The sequence below is a fragment of the Rhinolophus ferrumequinum genome, chromosome 11, assembly GCF_004115265.2.
Source record: "Rhinolophus ferrumequinum isolate MPI-CBG mRhiFer1 chromosome 11, mRhiFer1_v1.p, whole genome shotgun sequence".
NCBI classification, from domain to species: domain Eukaryota; kingdom Metazoa; phylum Chordata; class Mammalia; order Chiroptera; family Rhinolophidae; genus Rhinolophus; species Rhinolophus ferrumequinum.
Genome location: NC_046294.1, coordinates 53,236,480 through 53,262,977, shown reverse-complemented (window position 1 = coordinate 53,262,977; position 26,498 = coordinate 53,236,480). Strand labels below are relative to the sequence as shown.

The window sequence follows — 26,498 nt, the reverse complement described above, 5'->3', positions numbered from 1 at the left end:
GCTGATTTGCTTGGTTTTTAAAAATTAAAAAGGCTCTCTGACATGGTTCCATAGGCCTGATTGGAAAGAAGTAACAATACCATGCAACATGTTGGATCATTGTGGACTTTCCATGTTTTTAGGTAAATAATAAAACCCATCATTATCTCTGCTGTACAACACAGGAACTACCTTGCTCTGAAAGCAAGGCAGAGTGTCCCTGGCTTGGGGGGCAACTTGAGTTAGGGAACCCAGGGGAATATGGCCAGTCTTTTGAAGGTCAGCTAATGCATCAGTATTTCACTCTCGCGCCTGCCAAGCCATAGTGCGTTCTTGGGTTGTTTGAGCTGAGACCGTGTGGCCAGAGTACAATTTCCTCATCCAAAATTGCTTCATGCCACCCTGATCTTACACACAAAAAAGAAATCTGACTAAGGGGAGTGAGAAAGGAAAAAAAATCTTTGAAACACCCGGGAGAAAGCTAAAGTGAGCAGGTTTTAAGGGCCTGATCAGCAGCAGAAGTCCAGGAAAAAAATCCACTCACCAACATGATCAAGCTGGAAATTACAGACCACGGTCCTCTGGGAGAGCTCCTCCTTGCTCAGACATCTGGCAGCAATACGACCCGCGTAGTTTCAATCAACAGTTTCCTGACGTCAGTGTCCACATCTGAAAAGGAGATCCTTAGAACTCAGGAAGCAGCTCTGAGCCCAGGGTCCCTGGGACCTCGTGGGCAGGGGCTGCAGGGACTTCCTGAAAGGAGGCATGACCCGGAATTGGGAAGAAGTAGGGCTCAGCTGAGGACCTGAAAGGAAGCCAGTGTGGCTAAGTACACAGACTGAAGGGGAGATGGATGTTTTGAGAGACCCAAGCAGTGCAAAAATTGGGTCCTAGACACAGCCGTGTAAGGCACAGTGGCACCTTACAGACTTTGGATTTGATCTTCCTTGGAAAGGAGGAAGCTGTTAAAGCATGTTAGGCAGGGGAGATGATCCAATTTACATTTTTTTAAAAAAATCCCTCTAGCTTCTGGATGGTGAGAGAATTGGAGTAGACGGTGTAGGGCGACCAGTTAGAATGCAGCAGTCTCAGTGCGAGAAGATGTTGGTTGTGGCGCTAGAGAGGGGGCAAAGGAACCAAATTAAGATCTGCAAGTACTTAGGAAGTAGGATGGATAGGACTTGTGACGGCTTGGCTGTGGGTAGTGACATCCGAGGAGGTGTCAAGGCAGGTGTTTGGGTGGTTTTGCAGTTGATGACTGAAAGGAGCCTTGTCAGGGCAGCTCCACACCAGGCTTCTGGTGGGGCAGCTAGGAGATAGTGGGGCCATCTACTGTGATTGAACACACTGGAAGAAAGCTAACAAAAAGAATCAAGGCAAAAGACAAATGGTAAGTAAACTCTATGTACCCAACAAGAAAGAGACTAATACCCGACCAAGAAATGGGGAAAGGGACAGCGAACTTGCTGTGCCCAAAAGAAGTACAAATGGCCAAAAAGCATAGAAAAAGATGTTCAACTGATATTCAAAAGATGCAGATTAAAATAACTAGGCTCTATTTACCTATCACAATGGCAAAGATTAAAAAAAAATTGCACACTAATGCTTAATATTGATGAAAGCATGAGAAATCGGCATGCCTGCATACTGTTGGTAGAAATGGAGAGTGATACAGTCTTTTGTGGGCGGGAAGCTACAAATTTGGTAAAATATTAAGCGATATATCTAAGTACATAACTAAACAACCACATAAAGATATGCATACAAAAATATTAAAGTATGCCAGTGAAAAGTTGGAAAAAACCTGTATGTTCATCAGTAGGGGATTAATTGTGCATCTATGTGACTATTTAAAAATAGATGAAAATTAATGTGTATATTTTGGTCCCATTTTGTAAACTATATGGATGTGTGTGTTTGTGAATATCTGTGTATATGGGTACTTAGATAAGAAGGTTTAGAAGGAAATATATCTAAATTCATATAGCTAATGGTAGGTGAGTTTTCATTGTATTTGGGTAAATAAAAACGTAATATTTTAAAAGAAGAGAAGACCATAACTGCAATATAATAGAGGCTTTAATTAAAGTGTTGCCATAAGGGAAGCCCAGAGACTGACTGACAAATGCTGACTTGGTTGGTGGAGATGCCTTCTTGGAAGAGGTGTCATTGGATGGCGTATGAATAATCAGGGTTATATTTGTTTGTTTGTCTGTTTCTGTAGGGCTTTGTAGCTCATATTCAGTGAGACATGGAGAACTCTCCAGATAGAAAGTCTGAGCCAATTCTGTAGGCCTTTCAGTGTGTTTGCTTTCTGGTCATAAAAAATTCATGCCAATTAATTTTAAACCAGATGACACAGGAAAGGGAAGTGTAGAGCTCTAGAAAGACACTCAACAGCTTCGATCAGTGTCCAAGTACAGTCACTTTGCCACTCTCTCCTACTTCCCCTGACTCGGTTGGGATTTTATACTCATCTGCAGTGGCAATAGTATTTCTGGATGCTATGTTATCAGCCCTTTCTATTTCCTTGGTTACTATTTTGGATCTTTGAATAAAGAATCACTTTCACTTCACATTTTCTAAACTTGGTTTTAGCAGCTTCTTACCAAAGCGCCCTTTTGGGAACTTAAACTGGCGTTGATACAATCTAGTCACTTTATGGAAAAGCTAGTGACCTAACAACTGAATGACCCTTCCTTGACTGGGAAACGGAACTTAACTGGTGGCATGATGATGTGGAATTGCACATCTGGGGTCAGATGAGGGCCAGAGGAGGAACTGGGCCCACTCACAGAGCACAGGGTCAGAAGTGGGCAAATGTACCCAAGTCCCAGGGCCTTCAGTTATTAGCGGTGTGACCTCGGGCACCTTTCTTGACATACCATAGGTTTTAGGTGATTTGGCCTTTCAGCTTTGCAATATGACCAACTTAGGTTCTGAGATGTGGCTTTAGACCAGTCTTCCCAAGAGAATACAGCTGAGAGCAGGGTACTGCAGGGATGAGCATTTTAAATTTCAAAGCTATTAATTTTAATGAGCATTAAAAATATCCAGAGGGTGCCAAAAAATGTATACACATTTTGAGAAAGGAAAACTGTATTAAAATTGTAATACTCAATATATACTGATAACAAAAGATGAATACAAGTCACGTTTGACTTCTGCAATTACAAGACGTGCTCAAAGTAGTTACCATCAGCGTCCAGACACTTCTGATTACGGCGAACTACTGCTTGAGCAACGTTGACCAAAGTGTCCACTTGTATACAGTTTTTTGGCACCCCCAGCATATGTATAAACAGCACCTCAGACCTGTGACTTCATAGATAGTTTACATGGTATCATCATAATTAAAAATTCCTTTAAATTGTTAGCCACCATTTTGCAATTATAGACTCCATCTTAGTCGAAAGGTTGCCTGTCATTGAGCTAGAGAGTGAGAAAGGGCAGAAATAAAGAGCTACAGAAACTTTTTAAAAAATCCATCAAGAGTAAAGTTAAGCAGAAAATGTGAATCGATTTAGAAAAATTAATGATAGCAGAGGTAAGACATGGATATGACAAAAACTATGAAAGTGGTACCAAAATGACCACAGCAGGCTTTGGATGGATCACTGAAACTCACTGAGTTGCATTTCCCTCGCCTGTAAAATCTCCCAGGATGGTTATGAGGATCATGAGATAATATCTGTAGTTATTATGGGTTCAATAGCTGTCACGTAGTAGGTACTCAAATATATGAGTTTCCTTCAGTGATCTCTCAGATTGGCCAGCCTGGTTTCCTTATTTTCCAGATGAGGTAACTGAACCCCGATTCTGAAGTCATGTGTTCCTCACTCTGCTGGGCTCCGGGGTGCACACGTGTCTGCCAGAGACCTGACCATGAGCCTAAAAAGTCTTAGGGAAACAGACAAATGCATGGGAATGAAAATCAAGTACAAATGCGGGCAGCAGTCACGGCATCACACTGGGGTCAGGGAGGGGAAAGCGGGATCTGCCTGGTACTTTTCAGTATTGTGCATCTTCATAGCCCCTGCTCTGCAAAACGGTCAACTCTATTTATAGGGGAAAAAATTGGAAACATACCCCAAAATCTTGGAAGTGAGATGTTGAGGTGGTGGCATTTTTCTTTGCTTTATTTCTCCTGATATTTAATGGTCTTTTGCATTCTGACATCTATAACAAATAAGTGCCAAAATGATTGGGAGGCTGAGTTTTTTGTACCATGAGATGGGCACCATCAGTGCCCCCTGCTTGTCACATAACTATTAATGATCACACTTCGTTTTTGAAATAATTGCCTGCTAGCCCCTGATCATTAGCAATTTCCCCAGTTACATGGGATCATAAGCAAGTGGTAACCAATATTAGGTATAAAACCTATGTTGCATTTTAGTCCAGTGGTCCCAAGAGATTGATTGAGATTGTCTTCTTGTTTTGCAGATGGAAAAACTGAGAATCAGAGAGGGCTAGTGATCTCTCGGACACTTGGTCAGTAGGTAAGTGATAACGCTGAAAGTGAGCCTGAAATAAGATACACGTCTGATTTGCAAATCTCTGCAGACCCATTGTCCCAATCTCATGACTTTTTTGATTTGTGCAATTCAAGCCAGGTAATAAGATGCGTTGGTTTGAGGCATTTGGGCACTTTGGTTTCAGTTTGTTCCCACTGAGGAACTGGAATGTTTAACATGTGAGTTGGTGAAGCCCTCTTAGGCGTTGCCTGGCCCGTATTGGATCTTTCCCGGGGAACGGTAGAGCTCATTCAAGCCTGGCCCATGCTGTGGCTAATGTGACATCACTGACCCTTCAATGGACCCAACTGTTCAATATGTCTAGAGCAGAGAACCCTGGACTAGGGTACGGGGTCAGGGAATCTGGGTTCTTGTCCACCATAAGCTGCTCTGTGACCCTGAACAAGCCACTTAATTCATGGAGCCATTCATTCTTTCAAACTCTTTTTCCCCCAACATATTTGGGCTCAGCCTCTGTGCCTGGCACAGGGGATAACAAGATAAATACAATATAAGCTTTCCCCTTGAGCCACTCACAACCCCATTTCCTCATTATTGTCTCATCATGAGAATTTCTAGCAGCTGCGTTGGAGTTTGCAGTCTGTAGGGCATTTTGTGATCTTCCCCCAAATTCCGTAAGATAAAAAGAAGTTATTGCCATTTCGCAGAGGAGCCAAGGCCACTTAGTGAGTCAGGGTTAGAGCTGACCCGAAACCCAGATTTACTGACTGCAAAGCATTTGTTTCTAATAGCAGCAAAGTGTTCCCACTGCTTAGCGTTTGAGCGGGTGTTTTTGGTCTCTGCCCTTTAGCAGCGAGTAAATGTTGGGGAGATCAGTACCAGGATGGCCCCCATGCTGCTGGAGGAATAGTTTTCTGCAAGGGGTTCTTTCTGGTGTCTGATGGATTATTCCAGAAAGCAGTGCCTTCTCTGCCTAAGAGTGAAGGCAGCCTTGGGCTCTGGGTAAGTTGATAACCCGAGGAAAACATGCCCTGGGGCTCAGGACCAGGGCCCCCTCCTCTAGGGGCTGGGATGCAGCAGATCAGAGAGATTCTGCCCTGGGCCTGCATGCACAGCCCCCTTCTTCTGCCATGACCCTACTGAGCTGTGGCTTTCCACCAAAGCTTAAGGATCCCGGTAGCTTCCGCTGGTGCAGAGTTGCCTGGCCTCAGGCAAGATGTGGAGAATGATATGGATTAGAGGCTGTGCTGTTTGTTTGTGGGGATGACAACTGCTTGAGCAGGAAGCTCTTGGGCTCCCTCAAAGTCTGGAACTTCAAAGTCTGAACAACTGCAGGGACCGGGCCTGGTTTTTCTGTTTTGCAGCCTGTGTTTGTAGTGCATTGTGGCCATTCGTGATGACGATGTACCTCCGTGTATAGGATGTGTGGGATTTGTGGGAAATACGTGTGCGTGAGTTTGTGAGTGTAAGTGTGTGTGTGTGTGTGTGTGTGTGTAAGTGTAATCTCTAGGCAGCAATTCTTATGAAAAAGAAAGAAAACACTTAGGGGTGTAATTTTTCAACAGGGCCCAGAAATGGGCTTTTAATAAGCATCATTAAACTCTTTGATTACAAGGGGAGGCCAGCCATTCTTTCATCCCGGCTTGGATCACACAGCAATCCCTTGTCCTGTTCTTTGGGGTCAGATAAAAACTCCTACTATTCGTCTTGGTCTCTCCAAAGCCCGTTCTCCCCCTTCCAGCTCACCCCAGCCCCTGCCCCTACGGGGTGCTTGTCTGATCTCTCCATTTGGACCTGCACACAGACAGGACTGGTGTCAGGACTGACAGATGATAGCTGCGGGTGCACCTGGAATCCGAGCGTCCTGTGTCTTGCGTTGTCCCAGCAGGAAACTTTAGGGGCTTTGTTTAGAGGTGCTCTGAGCTGAGAGATCCGGGGCTCCTTCCTTTCCCTGAGGGTCACTTACAGCCCCCGACACCCAGCAGGACTGTGAGTGTGCAAACCCTTTCCTTTATGGATTAGGTTTCCCCTTGTCTGACATGGGAGGAGGAGAAGCTCTGTTGAAAGGTAGGTTTCGCTCTAGACTGAAAGCATTCTGCCAGGTCTCCTAAGGAAGCTGGTTCCCAGAGCGATTATCTTTCCTGAGCTGAGAGCAAGGCACTCTGTGACAGGAAGCTAGGCCGGCTTAGCAACAGGCTTATCAGGCCGTGCTACGAGAATGTTCATTCCTGTAAACAGGTCTGGGTTTGTACAGTTTTGCTCTTCTCTGTGCACTGGCTCAGTTCTGGGGCTGGTGTGTTCTGATTGGCATGGCTCCTCAGAAGTAATGCATTCTGTGAGGTGTGGAGTTCTGCCTATGTGGTCCCTGTTCACCCCAGCCTAGGGGTACCTGGCGTAGAGCTGAGTGTGAAGGAGGGGGCAGCCAGTTTTTTGTGGTCTGCAGAGGAACCTCCAGCTCCAGGCAGCCTATAGTCCCAGGTGTGGTGCTCATGGCTTGTATAATATAGCAGGCCTGCATTGAAATCCTAGCTTGGCCTCTAACTTCACTGCCCCACTCAATTTCCCTGCGCCTTGGTCCTGGAGGGCCTGCCTTATTTGGAACATTCTGCCTAGTTCTTGTCGGCAACTCCAGTGGATTGGCCAGCCTCTCATCCCTGGAGCTGCAGTCATTGGCTCAGACCTGCCTGCAAACCAGATAAGCCACTAAACATCAGAGTCCTGCCACACATCTCAGGTGGACATGCTGCCTTGACCTTGAGATCTTCTCAGACAGACCATCCAGGGCAGTGGACAGTAGCCATCAGGACCAGTTCTCTAAACACCCTCGGTCACAGCTTTGAAAGACATTTATTAAGGAACTACTATTGCAAGACACTGTGTTAGCATCTTAGGTATATTATTTTTCTAATATTTATATCCATTTTCCGGATGAGATAATTAAGTTTCAAAGAAGTGATCATGCCTCAGAGTACATCAATATTTAGTGGAAATGCTTGGATTTGAACCCAAGTATTTGAACTAAAAAGCTTATCCTCTTCACCTCTACAAAGCACATGGCACACAATGGCTAGCAGAAAAAAAAATACGTTGTCACTTGCTGGCAATAGTTCTCTTAAAAGTAATCACAAATAAAGCACCATGTGGCATCCTACTAGTTGGTTCTTCTGTGGTCCTCTACCACTGGATGGTGCGGTTCTCGAGGGCAGAAACTGGAAGCTTCAGCAGGGTACAGGGTTTATAGCAACTGATCAATAAGTGTGTGAATGATTAGCAATATTAATCATGGCTAACTTTACCCATCACTGCCTGTGTGCTAGGCAAGGCACTAGGTGCTTTACGTGTATTATTCTGTTTACTTCTTTAAATAACCCTGTAAGATAGGTACGATTATAACCATTTTACACTAAAGAAAATGGAGGCTCGAAGAGTTTTGAGTAACTTTCCCGTGTTACCCAGCCGGTAAGTGACAGAGCTGGGGATGAGACTCTGGCTAACGGGTAGGAGAGCGTGGTACCCAGCTGCAGTGCCCAGAGTCACGGGCCTCCCCCAGTGTCCCAGCGCACCTCACAGCCACAGCTGGTGCCCATGGCTCCCTCAGTGAATTCCTGTCACTCAAATCCAGTGCCTGCAGATCCAGGGCTGTGTGAGGTTTCCCATCCAGAAGGAATGAAGCTGGAGAAGGCTGGGAGGCCATAGTCATGGAGGAGAGACAGAAAAAGGTGTCCTTCTTGGAGAGGAGACCTGATTTAGAAGCCACAAGAAAGGACAAAGTCAACATCAAGAGGCACAATCTTTTGAGCTCCATGGATAGCAGTGGGAAAGTGTTTCAGTGGCGTTTTCTGGGGGAATTTCTTGGGCTTGGCAAGTATGCCACCACAGCCTCGTTGGTGGGTGGGGCCAGGAAAGGGGCACGGCCTTGGTGCGGTGTTCTCAAGAGGGGGCCTTGCCTTCTAGTGCCTTCCCACAAGCCCGCATGGACCAATGACTCGTTTCGTCACGTGGAGCTTTATCTTATGCAAGATGAAGAAATGGTACTCCAGCTTCATTGCCACAAAATAATTGACCCCTTGTGATTTTGTCCAGCAGATAGGAGGTGCATGTGCTTTTAGTGAAAGTTAAGCAACCGAGAGGGAGATTTGAACTGGAAACCAAGGGTACTTGCTCGGAGAGGCTGTGGGGGCTGCCTGAGCAGGACTAGGATTCCTGAGCAGGACTCCTGATCTCGGATGAGGTTGGGCACACTTGGCGTGAATCCGGGCTATGTCCTGAGTCCCAGGGACTCCAGTGAGGAGTGCTGGTGCCCTCACCTAAATGCCAGAACAGAAACAACTGCTTCAGAAGACCACAGCTGAACGCTCCTTGGCTAAGAGCAAAGTAAGCAGAATGACAGCGTGATGACATATCCATTAGAAAGTTATGGACGTGTCTTTGGGTGGAGTCAGAGCTTCGCTCTTCTAGAGGCTAGCCCTGTGCTCCCCAGAGGGAGTGGCCTTCCTGGACCTTGAATCTGGACTTTGAAAGCACTTACACTTTCCCCCACAGCAGTGGTTTTTAAACTATGTTCTGCGTATCTCTGGAGGTTTAGTGGAATCCTCTCTGGGACTTCCTTTGGAGAGAGACAATTCTCTGTTGACTCCTGGGCCCCCACCTTGCTGATCCTCTTCTCCTTGTTTGCACATCGGTCTTCCTTATTGCCAAGACTGCTGTTTGGCTGGGATGTACTCCCAGAGTCTTGCTGTTCGATTAAAGCCAACATCTGTTCTCATTGGCCCTTGTATCCGCTCTGATTGGTTCCTGCCTGTGCCATATCAAGGGTTAACTATTTTGAATCTCACTCTTGCTTGCAAGCCTTCATTTGTGCAGAGCCAGAAGGCACTGTCCTGTGCCACCTGCATCCAAACACAGGCACATCCCCCAGCAGCCAGCCTGTAAACCACTGCTGCACAGGACTGACATGCTGCTGTTTTTGAAAAGTGCTTGCTGTTCTTCTCCATCCATCCGACGGCTGCAGTCACCCGACTGTCACCAGCCCATGTGGCCAAATGGGGCTCAGTGATTTGTCCATCCTTCCCACTGTCACCAAAGCTGAAGCCCTGGTTTTGCGGCGGTGGCAGACCTGAGAGCAGCGCTGGTGTTTTCTGTCTCATCCCCTGCCATTTCTCTTGAGCTGGCAGGTAGCATGTTTTATTGCCTGCTGGTGGACATGACTCCAAGATTCACTCAGCTGTGCCTTCCTGAACAAACTGCTCTCTCCAATGAGCAGGGTGTGCCAGACTTTCTAGCAGAAATCCTTATGAGTGTTTGTTTTTTTCTTCTCCCTTTCTTGAAAAAGAAAAAAAAAACCAAGCAAGAGCAATGGCAGAAGTAATGTTATATAAAGGCAAGTGCATGCTCAGCAGACCAGGATTTATAACCAGTTTCTTCTTTCCATTCCCTGTTTGACCTTGGGGAAATGGCTTGGTCTTCTGGACTCAGGTTCCTTGTGTAAGATGGAAATGATGGCAAAAATGACCACTGGTGTCTACCACGTGTCAGCCAAAATTGTAAGCATGTACATGACAAACTCCTGAGATTGGTACCATTATTCTGTCCTCATAGATGAGGCAATTGAGGTCCAGAGTGACTTTTCCCAGGTCACACAGCTAAACGGCAGCGCCTGGACTCACACTCAAGTGGTCTAGCTGCAGAGCCCACACTCCAAAGCTCGGTACTTCTCTCGCTCGGTCTCAAGGCTGTGGCGGGACTGATTTCCAAGTAACATGTCTAGAGCTGAGCGTGCTCTTCCTACAAGCTGGTTCTCTTCTCTTATTCTATATCTAACAGAAATAGGAAAAAACACCCTTCCATTCACTGAGTACTTCTGGGCACTGGGTTCTACACTGTGTGATTTGCTTTCATCATCGCATTTAAATGTTTCGGCTTCCCCTTCTTAATGCCATTCCGATTGTGCAGATGAGGAAACAGTGGAATGACCAGTCCTTGTGAGGTAGTGAGCTCCCTGTTAAGAGAATGGACCAAACAGGAACAAGATGGACACTTCTCAGAGCTGTAGTGGGGATTCTGCTGCTGGACTGTTAGGTCATCACCGAGATTCCACGATGCTATTCAGTACTTGGTCTGGGATATGACCAGGATTTTGCCAAAGTAGAACCGGGGGATGGAAGAGGGTCTCCTGAGCTAATTTCAGTGTTTCAGTGTTCTCTAAAAATCATAAATAGACCCTGTGCAAGAAGCGGAGAACAGCTAGGCAGTTTCTGCCTATGGTTGGAATCTATATGATTGGGAGTCAACAAACCCAGATTCTAGTCCAGGTTCGACAATCAGCTGGGAAATCATTTAGCCTCTCTGTACCTTTTGTTCAAATGAAAAATAACTTTCCAGAGTTGCTGTGTCTGTAAAATACATCTAAGTTGAAAGCATCGTGCCAATGAAAATCGTTAAAATATATTGTTCCTCCTCCTGGTGACACCTTCAATCTATAACTTGAGTCAGGGACAAAAGCTTTCTCTTCCACGGTTGTAAGATGGGAGGAGCATTGCCTGAAAATGGGAATAGAGCCAACCCGTCATTTTTGGATTAGAGAGCCTCCAAAACTAAGGCAGATTTACCTCTACACGGGCAAGAGAAGACTGGAGAACCTATCTTCGAGTTTCCTTGCAAACAAGGGAAAAAGGGAAAGCTGATGGATCACGTGTTGTTCTTGTTGGCTAACATCAAGTCATGGTTGAGGAGTAAGAAAACAGATGACAAGCTATCTGCTAGGCATAGGGAGGTACAGCTTGTGCAGAAGTGGCCAATCCCTGATGTGTGAAGTTGGGCTCCTGGGACCAGGCTCCCGGACAGGGATCGCATGCAGCAAGTCTGCTGGGCTTGCCCTTAGGAACCACACCTGTAAAAGAGTAAGGGAAGTAAGGTTAGCTCAAGGGAGGAGTTGAACTATAATGCAGTCATAACAGAGGCATCAACTGACCCCACAGGAAGCTCTGGAGCTGGGGTGACCTTTTGAATAACCCTCCTTGAGGCCAGGGGAGCTGGCCTGACCGCCCTCTGCAGCAACAGCTGTGGACTGCCGCCGGGTGAGGCAGCTCTCTTGGGCCAAGGGCCATTCCTAGAGAAGGACTCAACAGAGGACGGTCAGCAGCCAACATCAGCAGTCCCCACAGCTGGAGGAATGAGTGCCTGCCTCCCAGAGGGCTTACCTGAGCAGCACATCCCAGCACCCACTACACAGAGAAAGCAGACGGCCATTCTTTCTTTCTGTCCCACTTCAGACATCACTAATTGAAATAGCTCTCTTTAGCACTGTGTTCAGATGAGGTCTCAGAATTGTTTCAAATGCTGTGCTCCAGGAAAACATTACCAGTCAGTTGGGATTGGTGCGTGAGAGGGAAGCCGTTTGCTTCCTCTGGCCTCTGCATCCGAAGGAGACGTTATTGATGGTGTAAGAATGAGTCTCCAGTGGTATGATGACTCTTTCCAGATCGAACAGTTGGTAGACCTTAGACAATTTCCCTGACATGTCTACTGGAAAATGTGATTTTCTTACTTTTTTCCTTATTATCCCCTCGGACCATATTCCATCTAGGCTCTGAATTGTTTTTCTTTTACCCTACTAAATGCAATTTTCCCCACGATTCATTTCCCTTCTCTCTCTCTCTCTCTCCCTCTCCCTCTCCACACTCTCATCATCTCATTAGTTCTTACCATTTCAATCAGCAGCCCACCTCAGACATCCCGCCTTCACCCAGTTTCACATCACCCAACACCGGCTGAACCTGTCCATCCGATTAGCCTCTCTGGCCTTCATAACAACAACAAGTGACATCTATGTTTAGCCAGTGAAGAAATGGGAGCTTAGAGAGGTTATGATGCTTTCTGAAGATGAGACATCTGGCAAGATACAGGGCTGGGCTTTATCTCAGATCCATTAGTTCCCAAAGTCTGTGTTCTTTGTTCTCTTCCTTTGAGATATTTGTTGGGGTGATATCTGGATGACTCCGTGTTCTCCTTATTGTGTCTTGCCTGGCTGAGCACTCTACAGACTTCAGTTGTTAATCCTGTAGGTCACTGTGCATCACTGCAGAGCGCTGGGAGCTGCCTGACCCCACTGGGCAGATTGGCTACCCTCCTACGTTCCCGGAGCCGGGTCCATACACAGTGCTGAGTGCAGCCCAGCCCTTGAGCCTGTCAGCCACCCACTCATTTAATTCCAAAGATGCTCCAATGGTAAGGAGTCTTTGGGATCACAAACTCACTGTCAGTTGATGGGATAGGGCAGACACTGGAGCCAACTAATGGACTTGTTACGGCTCTTGCTGAATGAGACTTCGGCCGTCCAGCAGGCAAGTCGCTGAAAGTCTGGCAGCATCATTGAGGACTCACCTGGGCCTCTGTTCTGTGCTCTGACCTGTCATCCTTTTTTCCCCCCAGGAAGATGCATTTGGTAAAGGGAGGTCTTCTGCTTTTAGCCGAGAGCCAGTTCCATCAAAACTAAGGGTCAATTAGGCTGTGGTTAAAGACACCTGTTAAGGCTCCTGGTCTGTGCCAGATAGGAAGCTAAGCCCTTTTGGATGGAACAATAAAACCAGTATCCCCCTCACCCTTGTGAGTGGGCTGGTGATGTTTCAGCCTTGTGTATCTGGAAGACGTACGCCGCACATCTTCAGGGTGCAGTGAGGCTTCTGAGCTCTTACAGTCCACGGGCTGATTCTGTCCTCTGCCCCTGAGTCCATGACTTTTTTGCAGAGGAATTTACAATCCTCCTGGTAAGTGGAAAGAGAGGCTAATCTGAGTATGACTGCTCCCTCTAACACGGATTTTCTGTGTGACCTAGTCAGGGAACTTGACCTCTCTGGTCCTCAGCACTATCTCAATGTCAATGTAGAAAGTGGCCACTGTGATGTCTCAAGTGCCTACTGTTGGGGAAGCACCCTGTATAATGCTCTGTATGTCACGGACACGTTTCCGTTCCCCATCTCCAACTCAATACATAGTGAGATCAGTGGAGAAATGTTTACTAGACATTGATGACCTACTGATCCTCGATATTTCCTCAAGGAATGCATTCAATCTTTTGTGGGATAACCCAGAGCTGATTAGCTTCTAGGGTCTCCATCTGTCATGCTTTCTCATTGGACCCCAGGAGGGGACAGGTTACATACTCTCACCAGCCCTGATTTGGAGAAAACCCCTGCTCATTTTCTCAGTCTTCACCACCCTCCCCCAGATTCCCTTCTCAATTACATGTAGCCAAGATGGTTCCGAAGAAGAGGCAATTGTGGCAAAGGGAAAGGGGTCCTGCCTCATGAGCTGACTTTATGAAAACAGTACACTCTCTTGACCCTGCAAGACTCAGAGATCTCATTTCTACAGTAGGGTAATAATACTTCCCTTGCTGCCACTTTCTGAGGATTGCATGGGATTACATACGTGAGAGCATGCTATAAAACAAACGTGATTTGTGGTGATGGATTTTTTTCTTCTGTGAGTTTCCATTTCTTGGTCTGGCCCCTTCACCAATCACTCCCAATACAAATTCCCAAATGTATTTGGTCCATGTGGATAACAGCTTGTCCAACAAGCTGTTTGTGGGTGTCTTCACTATGACCCTTCCCAATGAACTTGTTTTAGTAATTTATGTGTCTCTCTTCTTCACGAAACTCCAAGATATTTAAGAACAAGGTCCATCCCATCTTAATTCCTCTACGTCCCCAGTGTGCACCTGGTGCTCTGTTATTGTTTGAATAAATACAGGAAGACAAAAAGAAACGAGCCCTGTGAGTATGTGCTGCTTATCTGCTCTGGGCACGTAAGGCCTCAGGTGATCCCCACTGGAGCCCTGTGAGGTTGATGTTATTCCCACTCCCAGAAAAGGAAATGGAGGCCCAGAGGGGTGAACCCTCCTCCTCCAGGGCACACCCACCGTCAGTAACTACGAGCAGAGTAAGGGGTGACCACCTCAGAGCCCTGGACTCCAACCTGGTGCTCCTCTTCTGTATGATCCTTCTCTTCGTTTCACATGTTATGCACAACCATTAAAACAACAACAACAGGAAAAAAATTAAATCACCTTCCATCTCTCCACTTCTAGCAAGTCGGCACTTTCCATTTTTCCATATTCCCTATAGACTTTCTTACATAATTTTTATAAGCATGATTGAGAGAGAGTTCACATGCCATAAAATTCACTCTTTTTAAAATTGTGCATTTCAGTGTTTTTACGTATATTTAGAGTTGTGCAACCATCACCACTGTCAAATTTTGTTTTTTTCCGCTGTCTAATTTTAGAACATTTCATTACCCCAGAAATGAACCCTATCCTCATTAGCAGTCTCTCCCCATTCGCTACTCCCTGCCTGCCTCTGGCAGCAACGAATCTTCTTTCTATCTCTATGGATTTTTCTATTCTGGACATTTTAGATCGTTAGAATCATATACTATGTTGTCTTTGTGTCCAATTTTTTGCACTTAGTATAAGTTGTCAAGATCCATCCATGTTGTAAGCATATATGAGTACTTCTTTGCTTTTTATGACTGAACTCACACACACAAAACACACACACGCTGCATTTTCTGTGTCCATTTATTATGTGATGAATATTTGGGTTATTTCTACTTTTTAGCTATTATGAATAATGCTGCCATGAACATTCATGTACAAGTTTTCGTGTGGATCTATATTTTTAGTTCTTTAAGGTATATACCTAGGAGTGATATTGCTCGGTTATATAACTATGATTAACATTTTCAGGAACTGCCAGTCTGGTGGCAAAAGTAGCTGCACCGTTTTACAGTCCCACCAGCAATGTATGAAGTTTCCAATTTTTTCACATCCTTTCCAAAACACTTTTTTATCTTCTCTCTCTTTTGTTTTAATCATCCTGGTGGGTTTGAAGTGGTACTTTATTGTGGCTTTGATTTGGATTTCCCTAATAGCTAATGATGTTCAGCATCTTTACAGGTGCTTATTGGCCATTTTTAATTTTTCTTTGGAAAAATGTCTGTTCAAGTCATTTGCCGGTTTCTTAATTGGATTATTTTCTTTCGTTGTTGAGTTATAAGAGTTTCTCTATATATACTGGATCCAAGTCACTTTTTGATATATGATTTACAAATCTTTTCTCCCCTTCTGTGAGTTGTCTTTTCACTTTCTTGATAATGTTCTTTGAAGCACAAAAGCTTTTGATTTTGACAAAGTCCAATTTATCAATTTTTTTTCTTTTGTCACCTGTGCTTTGGGTATCACATTTAAGAAACTATTGCTTAATCCAAAGTCATAAAGACTTACTCCTGTGTTTTCTTCTAAGAGTTTTATACTTTCAATTCTTTGGTGCAAATTTATGATTCACTTTGAGTTAATCTTTGCACCTTCTGTGAGGTATGGGACCAATTTTGTTCTTTTGCATGTGTATATACAGTTGTCCTAGCACCATTTGTTGGAAAACCCATTCTTGCCCCATTGAATTGTGTTGGTACTCTTTTCAAAAATAAATTGATCAGAAATGTAAGGTTTATTTATGGACTCATTTCTATTTCAATGATCTATATGACTATCCTGATGCTAGTATCACACTGTTTTGATTACTGTAGCTTTATACTAAGTTTGAAATTGAGAAGTGTGGGTCCTGTAACTTTGTTCTTTTTCAAGATTGTTTTGAGTAGTCTGTGTCTCTTGTATTTGTATATGAATTTTAGGATCCACTTGTCAATTTCTAAAAAAAATTCAGCTGGGGTTTTGATAGGGAATGCATTGAATCTGTAAGTCAATTTGGAGCATTGCCATCTAAACAACATAAAGTCTTCCAATCCATAAACATGGGATTACTTTCCCTTTCTATGGTGTTTCATAATATTCAATATTATACATATACCATATAAAGAAGTCTTCTACTTATCAAGAAGTTTTGTCCTTATTTTTAAAATTTATTCCCAAACATATTATTCTTTTTGAGGCTTTTATAAATAGAATTGTGTTTTTTATTTCATTTTGGATTGCTCATTGATAGTATATAGAAAACAAATGATTTTGTACATGGATCTTTTATCCTGCAACCTCACTTAACTTGTTTATTAGTTTTAGTAGTTTTTTTGTGGGTTTATTAGCGTTTTCTATATAGAAGATTTTCTTATGCATGAGTAGAAATGGTTTTATTTCTTCCTATTCCTAATCTGGATGCTATTTATTTATTTTTCCTTTTTCTTATCTAATTTCCCTGGTTAGAACTTCTACTACAATATGTAGTAGAAATACTGAGAGCAGACACCTTGCCTTGTTTTTAATCTTAGAGGGAAAGCTTTCAGTCTTTTACTATTAACTACAATGTTAGCTGTGGGTTTTTCAAAGATGGCCTTTATCAAGTTGAGGATTCCGTGTATTCATAGTTTGTTGTGTTTTTATCCTGAAAGGGTATTGGGTTTTTCCAAAAGCTTTTCTGTGTCTATTGACAGAATCATGAGGTTTTTCTCCTTTATTTTCTTAATGTGGTATACTACATTGATTGGTTTTTGTATGTTAAACTAACCTTGCATTCCTGGGGGAAAATACCGACTTGATCATGGCGTATAATCCTTTTTTCATTTGTTGGATTAAGTGCAATAGGACTTTATTGAGGACTTTTCCTGTTTATATTCATAGGGGACATCTAATTCTTCCTTCCTTCCTTCCTTCCTTCCTTCCTTCCTTCCTTCCTTCCTTCCTTCCTTCCTTCCTTCCTTCCTTTATTTCTCTTGTAGTATACTTAACTGGTTTTGGCGTCAGGGTAATGCTAGCCTCATAAAATGAGTTGGGAATGATTCTCTCCTCTTTTATGTTTTGCAAGAGTTTGTGAAGGATTTGTTGTTAACCTTGCCTCTTTCTTGGGAGAACTTAAAAAAGTTGTGATGAGGACAGAGCTTATGACAGCTCACAGTTACACCTCCTCATGTGCTTGTATTGGATGAATTTATGAACCCAGAAACTTGACTTTGGGGTGAAGCATGAACATTTGCCTATGAATTGGACAGTGAATCTCCTGCCATTATGTCAGGCAACACACTAATAGTGGGGAGCTGGGGTGGACAGACAGACATGGTTCCTGCCCTTTCTTAGTTTTAAACATCTCAGCACAAATGTCTGGACGAATACTCCACTGAAGCAAAACTTTCTTCTCCAAAACAGATACAGATTGACACCAGCTGACAAAGACCAGTTCTCACACCATATCACCCCCAGGAATCCATCCCTGTCCTTCTAGAAAATCACCTGATTTACAAGTATTAATAGCTTGGCATTTAGGTTAACAGAGGAATTGAGTGTTGGTTTTTGTTCCTTCTTAACATGTAAAATGAGGAAAGACTATTCCTGACTGAAATTGCTTAGAACAAGAAACGAGTCTGAGACGGCAACGTGAACTGTAGCAATTTCACTATATTACAGTACAGATAAAAATGATGTTCAGTCACTGAGCTTTCTATAAGGAGAAAGGCTTTGCATGGTGATTATTCACTCATTCGTTCAGTCACTTCATTAATTCATAGAGCAGTTACATATTAATCTCCTGCTGGACCCTTCAGTGTCAGGTCACACAGATAGGACTCCGTATCGGCCCCGTCCCAGAGGAGCACCCAGTCTGGTGGGGAATATTAGATTCTAAACAGTTACTAACAAGCAGAATCATGGCCCTCATATGGGCATTAAAGGTCACAGAAATGTGGAGGGAGAAATTTCAGGGTCAAACAGCATCAGAGGAAATATGGTCCATATGGAAGCTTGAAAGATGCATAGGAGTTTGCCTATGAGACCTGTGGGACAGGGCCATTCAGGGCCAATCAGAACCAGGAGGTCAGTGATATCAGAGTCCAGTGGCACATTTAGAGTCATTCACTAGGGCTCAAAGGAACAGCACAGTAGCCCAAGGACACCAGAGTGGCAGACTGAAACAAGATTCGGTAACAAAGGTCAGGTCTAGACCTTGCATAATTATCCCTGAGTGGCATATAGGTCTCCTAAGGCCTTGTCGTGGAGCATCCCTCTCTCCTTAGACCTTGTTATCCATTCCATGGACTTAGAAGGGCCCTCCCAGCTCACTAGAAGGTCAGACTCAATAATAGTGAGTTCCGGTCCTGACTCTCATTTCAAAGCTCGAGTGGATAACACTGAATCTCAGTTTCTCATTGTAAAGAGAAAGGTAAAACAGAGACATCAATGTCTATTTCCTGGGATTGTGGCAACGCAATGAAATGAAATTTTTGAAGGTTCTCCAAAAGTCTTCAGAAAGGTCCACTGAAAGCTTGACCAAAGATGTGCCCCGTCCATTATGGAAATAAGATCATCAATGTTGGGAGCTACAGAGACCTGAGTTCAAATCTCAGTCCACCCCATGGCTGCTTTACCATGCTCAAATCATTTCACTCTCTGAGCCTCAGCTTCTTCATCTGGGAAATAGAAATGATCGTACTCCCTCCCTGTTGGGGTTGCTGTGAGGGGCAGTGTAACGATCCCTGTGACATCCCCAGGCATATGAAAGGTGCTGAAAGATTGGCTTTTCACTCTGAATGTGAACAAAGAAGCCCTGCTTTTCCACTAACACAGGGGCTCCTGGAAGGCTGAGCATACAACTTCCTTATCTCTCTATGTGCAGAGCCTAATTCCATGCTTGGGATGGAAAGATACTCAGATGTTTCTGCAGTTGAATTTACTTCCACCTCTTTTACTCATTCCAGCTTTCTGTACAGCTGAAAAAAGAATGGACTCTGACCTCTTACAACTATAAATAAGTCAGTAAAGAAAAAAAGATGATTTTAAATCATCTCATTTTATATGTTTATTTTGCTGAGTGTGCCAAGTAGGTATTAATCAATTTGGGGCTTCCCTGGGGAAGCAGGCAGGGCCCACAGCTCCTCCTTTCATTGACCCAGCATGGCTGCCCCAGTTTCTTCAGCTGAAAGGCAAAGAAGTATCTCTTGTGCATCAGGGAGTTAGAAAGTTTAACGTGGGAGAAATGTGTCCTTAATGATGTCTTATATCTGGTGGCCTCCCTAGAAGAGAGGTTAAGTGGGACAGGAGGCCACATGCCAGGAGGCAAGGGCATGGAGAGATGGGAATTATACCTTCAGATGTGTCCTGGGGGCAGGCTTGTGTGATTGCAGCAGCCCTAGAAGCGGATTTAGTATAGTCTGTACCCCAGACTCACTTCTGTCTCCAGTCAGGTTCCCATATTTGGCCTCTACTACTTCTTCTATTCTTACCCACATGGGGAGGGGGCAAACTAAGGGTCTCAATAATGCTTAGAACCAGGCCCTGGAGCAATGATACTCTACCATTGTCACTTACTGGATGCCAGGCTCTGGGAGTGAGACAGGGCTCCCCGCTAGAGCTGCTCACCTTTTACAGACAGCCAGGAAAGAGTGAAGGAAGGTCTTTAGGGACCCTTTGGAGGCTGCAGTGACTGACTGAAAGGAGTGGGAAGGGGAGAGGAAGGATGGTGAAAGCTGCAGGAGAGGAGGGGATATTTGATGTGCTTCTTGAAGTATGAGAGAGAGTTCACCAGACAAAGAAGGAAGCAAAGGGCAAAAGTTTGCTCAAAGGATCTGAGACCTGGAAGGGCCTGAAGTCCTGGAGAAATTGGGAGAGGTTGAATGGGACAGGAACAGTGAGTGAGGGGCAGACGTGCGGGAGGTAGGAGGGACGTAAGGTGGGAAGACAGGTTCTAGTCTGCTTAGGAAGGGCCAGGCTGTAAGGGACGTGGCTTTGCTACTTAGTGGTGGGGAGGCAAGATTGAGACCAAGTAAGGTCGGCCAGAAATAGCCCTGAATTAATTCGCCAAGTATATCATCTACGGGGCACCACTGAGTGCTCCCACCTGGCTGGGCTCTGGGGAACCAGTAATACGGAAGCAGATTAGACCCCGAGGAAGCTTCTATTCCATCCCTCTGCCTGCCTCTCTCTCCCTAGCACTATCTCGTCTGCTGTCCTGAGATTTTATGCTTCCTAAGGTCTGTGTTATTCATCTTCTGCCTGGAGCACTCACTCCTAGATCTTCTGGGTAGAAGGTGAGTAGGAAACAGCTGTGAAAATGAACCTACTGGCCCTGCGGGGGGTTCTCTGAGATCGTCAGAATGGAAATCCTCCTGAAGAGGTTCCTCGCAAGGGAGTCCCTAACGTGGGGGACTTTCAGCTTGGAGGGGCCACCCTCCCTGGCCCTAATGCCAAAGTCTGAGGGCACTTAGAGGACTGAGTGACAGACGTGTGCCTGTGTGTCTGGGGACTCTGCGGGTGTAGACGCCTGTGAACGTGTCCGCTCTGCGGGCATGGGCATCTGGACTCTGTGTGTGTATGTTGGGTGCATCCATGTCCCTGGGCCTCATGGACTTGTCAGCTCTGCATGCTTGGCGTGCCTGTGCGATCTCCCTTCAAGCTCTGTTTGTTTCTATATGGATGCAGAACCCCTGTCTCACCTTGGTAACAATCCTGTTGTTTGTGATTTGCTGATGGTGACAGTGTCACCGCACTTGCCTGCCACTTGTACACATGCACACACATACCCGCCACCACTCAGGAGCTGTGGGCTCTGAGAATTCCTGAGAGACTGCCACAGGCCACTTGAGTGGCTCGCTAATGGGCTCGCTTCCTTCCTCAAAGAAATAGGGTCCAGGAAACGTTTCTGGAAATGAAATGTCAGTATCGGTTTAACTTCAATAAAATACAACAATGATGAAGTGGCAAGGATTTGGGGACTTCCTCTGACTCTGTTTGTTGGGATCTCGAGAACTTTCAAGCAGGCCCTGGTCTTGTGTCCTGAGCCTTTAGTCAAAATGCTAACGATAAAGCCCTGAAGGGTGCATCCTGCAGGTGATGGAGAATAATGCCGTGGACAGCCATGAGTCCCTTTGTCCGGCCATTCTCATTTTCTAGCTGGAGACAAGCGCTTATGATTTTGTTTCTGGACTCGATCACCTTTCTTGGTGATCCTTTCTTGGTGGATTCTTTTAGGCATCACCAGATCCTAAATCCTCCTGCCTTAAATCCTTGTTGGAACAAAATGGGAAAATGACATCAATACCTACTGTTCCCTATATATTACTGCTTACACACGCCGTCTCTCAAATCTGCTTTCTCCTTTTCTCTTCTCTGAGTGCATTTGAAAAACCAAAAGGACCTTATTTGCACTATGCTGTTTCAGGCAGAATTAGCTTTTCTTGTTCTCTTTTACTTTGTAGAGAGGAGTTGGAAGACAGTGAGCCCAAGCCTTAGCTGAAGGTGGCTTTGGGGGCCTCCTGGTCACACGTTCAGTTTGCCCTGCCCTCACCTTACATTGCATTTCTGGGTTGAGATGGTGAGAACTGGAACCTGCCCAATACATGCAACACAAACTCCAAGAGTCAAGGCTAAAAGTGCCTTTGGAGTGCCTTAATCTGCACCCCTATTTTCCAGATGGGAAAACCGAGGCTCAGAGAGGCTTAACCAGTTACTCCAAGTTGGCTTGACAGTGGCAGGCTCGGAGTTGAAGTCCTCTGACTCCAATTCAACACTTAGCTTCTCTGACCCTGACTAGGGACCATACGGAAGGAGCATACCCACACCATTTTCAGAACGGTTTCTGCCAGGGTTGAAGCAAACAGACCTGACAGCGTGATCGAAAGCCAGGGCTTTGGAGTCACCAAGACCTGGGTTCAAACGTCATCTTTACATTGACTAGCTTTTTGTCAGAGGGCGAGTTCCCTGCATTTCTTTGTGCCTTGGTGCCCTCATCTGTAAAACAGAGATAACTATCCTACCCCTCTCATAGGGCTGTGGTAAAGATTTGATGAAATCACGTGTTTGAAATCCTTAGTAGTGTCCCTGGCTCAGAGTAAATTATCAACAAATGTTAGTGCCCCCTCCATCTGGAAGCTGACAAATTCAATTAACCAGAACTGCGCCCCCCACCCCTGTTTCCCAAGCCTCCCCATTCACAGAATCATAAATCTTGTGTTGGAAAGGAGCTCCATTAATCATCTGGCACAGCCCCCGCTTAGCACAGCTCACACTGTATTTGGCTCAGTGTGGTCCCCAGTCTTCTGCTGGCTCAGCCTGCCTTACTATAAGCAGAAGAATTCCCACCAGCACACCCCCCTTCAAAAAAATGGGGGGAATAATGCTGTCAGTGGATTCTGCAAAAGGGCTAATATTAGCTGGGCAGGAGGATGGAGGGTGTGCCTATATTTAGAATCCGTGTCTTCAGCCTTTTCCTAAAGCAGCAGAAGTTGAGGGGATGGAGGAAAGCCGTGGTTGCAGCCAGCTGACCCTGTGGCAGGCAAAGCAGCTGGGCCGGTTCTCCTTTCCTCGCATTGGTTGGCTTCCTCTCTCCTCAGGAAGTGGGGGAGCAGGAATGAAGGCCCCTGAGGAGGGAGGGAGACCCCGCAGAGCTGCCAAGAGTATGAGAGTGACAAGCCTCCAAGGGGTTCCATCACACCAGCGTGAATAGAACAGGGCAGTGGGGCGGCCCAGAGGGTAGGGTCTGTAACCTACTCTCAGATGGTGTCCACACAGGGATGTTCCCGGCCTGATCCTCCTAGAGATAACTGAGATGGGGGCCCAGGTGTCACAGGGCTTCGGGCCTACGCCAGGAGAGAGGTGGATAAACTGGCTCTGATCCATCTCTGACAGGGGCCCCTCGCACGTCCTCCCTCTCACAGTGTCTGCTCTCCCTTTCTCTGCCTGATAAAGTCATCTTGGGGCCTTGCTCAGTCTTTCCCCTGGGAACAGTTCCTGCTCCCCGAAAGTCCAGTTAGCCCTTAGAACACTTCTAGAAAAAGACGCCCGTCCTCCAGGCAGACGCAGCCCTGCACACAACTGGGTGAGTAGACTGGGAGCCAGGTTTCAGGTTTCCCTCACTCCATGGCTGGTGCCCTTGTGCAGGGCACAGCCTGAACAGCCACACACCACAGCCCTGCTGCCCCTCCTACCCGCGGGTACTGTGTCCCCACGTCTTCTCTTCCCCCAGTGTCCTGTGACCACATGAAGGCCACAGCAGACACCTCGAGCCTTGGAAGCAGCATGAAACGGCCTGTGGCCTGAGGCCCAGACTAAATTCTCCTCCTAGAGTGAGGAGATTCCCGGCAAGAAGCGTTTCCGTACTGGGCCTCAGTTTTCCCATTCTTAAAACGAGGCAGGTGAACTAGACAAGCTCTAGGGCCTCTTTCAGCTTTACAGCCTATTTATGTGCTCATTTTCAGGTGGCGTAGTAAAGACATAGTCAGAAAAGCATGTGTGCGCTACCATCCCCCCAAATAAAATCCACATGATCCAAAGAGAAATAGAAATTAGTTTTTTATTTATTCATGGTCGACCTTTCCTCTCATCTGCTCCCCTCTGCTGGAGTCTGAGGCTGGACCAGAAGAGGCCTGTCTGTGCAGGATGCTAAGAATTACCAGTCACCTAGAGAGAACCAGCGTCAACTCTCATTTGCCCTTAGGCTAGGTCTGTAGCTGGGCCTTGAATGGGCCTGGGTCAGGAAATTTCACCCAAAGAACCTCTGGAAACTTTACAAGTATGCAGCCCATTCAGCGCAGATTTTCTAGCATCCTAGCACCATCTTGAAATGGTTACTGGGCTGCATTTTCTATCTTCCTTTTTCCATCTTGGAGAGACAGGCAAGAATCAGGGAAGGCCTGGGGCATGGAGGTAGGCCCGGCAGGAGAATTAGAAAACCCAGCTTGTGGGTACCTGCCTGGTGGAGCTGTGTTTCTCTCAATTGGTTTGCTTGTTTGCAAGCCATGGGGCGGCAGCGTCCTCCCCACCTGCAGAGTACAGAGCATGTTGCGGGCACTGGGCACAGATGCATGCCTGCCCCACTTTCCCTGCAGGCACTTGGTGCTCATAAATAACTTGAGAGCAGCCAACATTTCCAGGTGAAATGTTTGCATGTGGTTTGTGTCTGAGAAGCAGAGGCTTAGAAAAAAAAAAATGTTGAAGGATTAAACACACACACACACACGCACACGCACACACGCACGCACACAAATTCATCATCTTGAGACTTCTTTGGGTATTATTTATTCCTGCAAATACATTGGAACTTGGCAATTTTTAGAATTACAGAACGCCAGGGCTGGAAGAAATGTATGAGATTATTTAGTCTGGCTGATTTCAAACTTTTATTGGCCACAAAAGCCTGTCTTTAAAGGAAATTTTGTAGGGACTCAAAATGTGTCAAGCAGAGGAAAGCAGGACTGTTCTGGATAACATGGGGAAGAATGGGAAGGAAGATCTTAGGATTCTCTCAAACAAAGTGGGAGCCACTGAGCTCGCCCAGCTCCCTCAAGGAAACTGAGGCCCAGAGAGAAGCATCCTGGCCAAGCTCACATGGCAAGGGCATGGTTGGACCGAGAATGGAACCCAAGCCAAACCATGGCAGAGGTCATTTCATACCTGAATTAATTTGAAAATACGGCTTTCCTCAGTGATCCAAAGGCAGACATCTTTCTAATTTATCGCAGAATCATCGCATGCCACAGCTGGAAGTGCCACCCCAGTGCTTTTCCATCTCTCTTCTGCCCCGTGCTGGAGTTTCAGCAGAAGATGGGAGGAGAGGGGGCTGGGCTGATGGGTGGCCTGGCAATGCCTGCCCTCCACTTCATCAGACTGGCACATCTCGTACCTATTTTCCAAAGGTTTCAGCTGGAAAAATATAAAGGGATGGAGCGAGCTACTTTAAATGAGAAAAGTCCTGAGAAACTCCCATTAAGTACAGACTTCCCGAGATGAGGAAGTCAGGGACCTGGTTTAGTTGACTCCATGGAAAGGGCCTGAACTTCCTAAGGAAACAGAATTAAAGGAGCAAATCTCTGTATCGTAAATCTGCAGGACCAGTATTTTTCATCCCGGCCTCAGCAAACCTGACAGAGCAAAAGGCCTGATACCTCCCACGGATCTGGGAGCAAATGTGGTCCCCCGGGGGCTAACAGGGGACCTCCTGCCTTTTTGCCTTTTGTCCTTAGTCCCTGTCACTCAGCTAGGTGTTTACATTTGACCTGTAAGTTTCAGGCACTAAGGACCTCCTGGGGCTTCCCCACTGTCAGAGAGCCTACACCACCCCCACGCCGCAGCCCACGGCCACTTCAGTCCCTCAGACTCTGCAGCATTTCTCCACTATCAGGTGCTCTTAAGGGATGCTGAAGCTTGCCGAGGCTGTGGAGAGAGGAGGCGCGTGCTTTCTTCTTGGAGCAAGCGGAGCGGTGCACACCCCTGGCTCTGCCAGCCTGCTGCCCCTGGAGAGTGAGGCTCTGCTCCTCCTTCAGATCTCTGCAGGGGTCTCCTTAAAGTGTTGTTTGCAAGGTTTGTTCCTGGCATTAAATCTAATAAGCTCACGCCTGATGGTTTGATCCTGAGCTGCTTTGAGGAGTTTAGGCCTTTATGGAGCATTAACACGATGCTGCTGACAAGGCTTTGGGAGCCTCCAGCAGCCTCGGGGCTCAAGCCTTTGGAAAGGGCTTGGCTTGCTGGAGACAGCAGGGGCTTTGCATGACACAGGCTCGCGGTCCAGTCCTGGCTTTGCCCTGTGCTAGCTGGGCAACTTAACCTCTCCAAGCTGCCGTTTCCTCCTCTTAAAAATGAGTATAATGAATAAGATCCTTTTGAAGAGTCATTAAAACAATGTTAGGAAGGTGGCTGGCCCATGGTGGGGACTCAAGGAACAGTCTCTCCTCACCTTCCAGGGAAGCCCAAGTCTCCTGTCTCCATGTATTCAACACAGACCAGAGCTCAGCATCTTCTGCCTAAGAGTCCAGATGGGTTACTTTCCAGGGGGCAGGGGAGAGCATTTACCATCTGTCAACTTAAATACACACATAATTCAACATTTTAACATCTCTGAAATTGGGCTGCATCTTACATGTCATAGGGATGTCACAGTTTAACTGGCATTGTTGGTGGGGGTTTTTTTCCCGTTTTTTCAGTGACTTACAAAATAATGGTGTGTCTTATGAGTGTGGCAGTTGTAATTGATGGTACCTTCAGTTTGATGAAATTCAGTGCTAAGCACTCAGCATGTGTCATGTGCTGGTCTAGACCACTTCACATCC

General features: G+C 45.9%; 1 protein-coding gene across 1 annotated transcript in view; it reads left to right on the top strand.

Annotated features, from left to right (window-relative positions):
* TENM4 (teneurin transmembrane protein 4) overlaps positions 1 to 26,498 on the top strand; it is a 719,375-nt gene that overhangs the window by 144,736 nt on the left and 548,141 nt on the right. Inside the window, exon 2 of the mRNA XM_033120388.1 lies at positions 4,426 to 4,481. The gene's annotated coding sequence lies outside the window, so the exon portion shown is untranslated. The remainder of the gene's footprint in view (positions 1 to 4,425; positions 4,482 to 26,498) is intronic.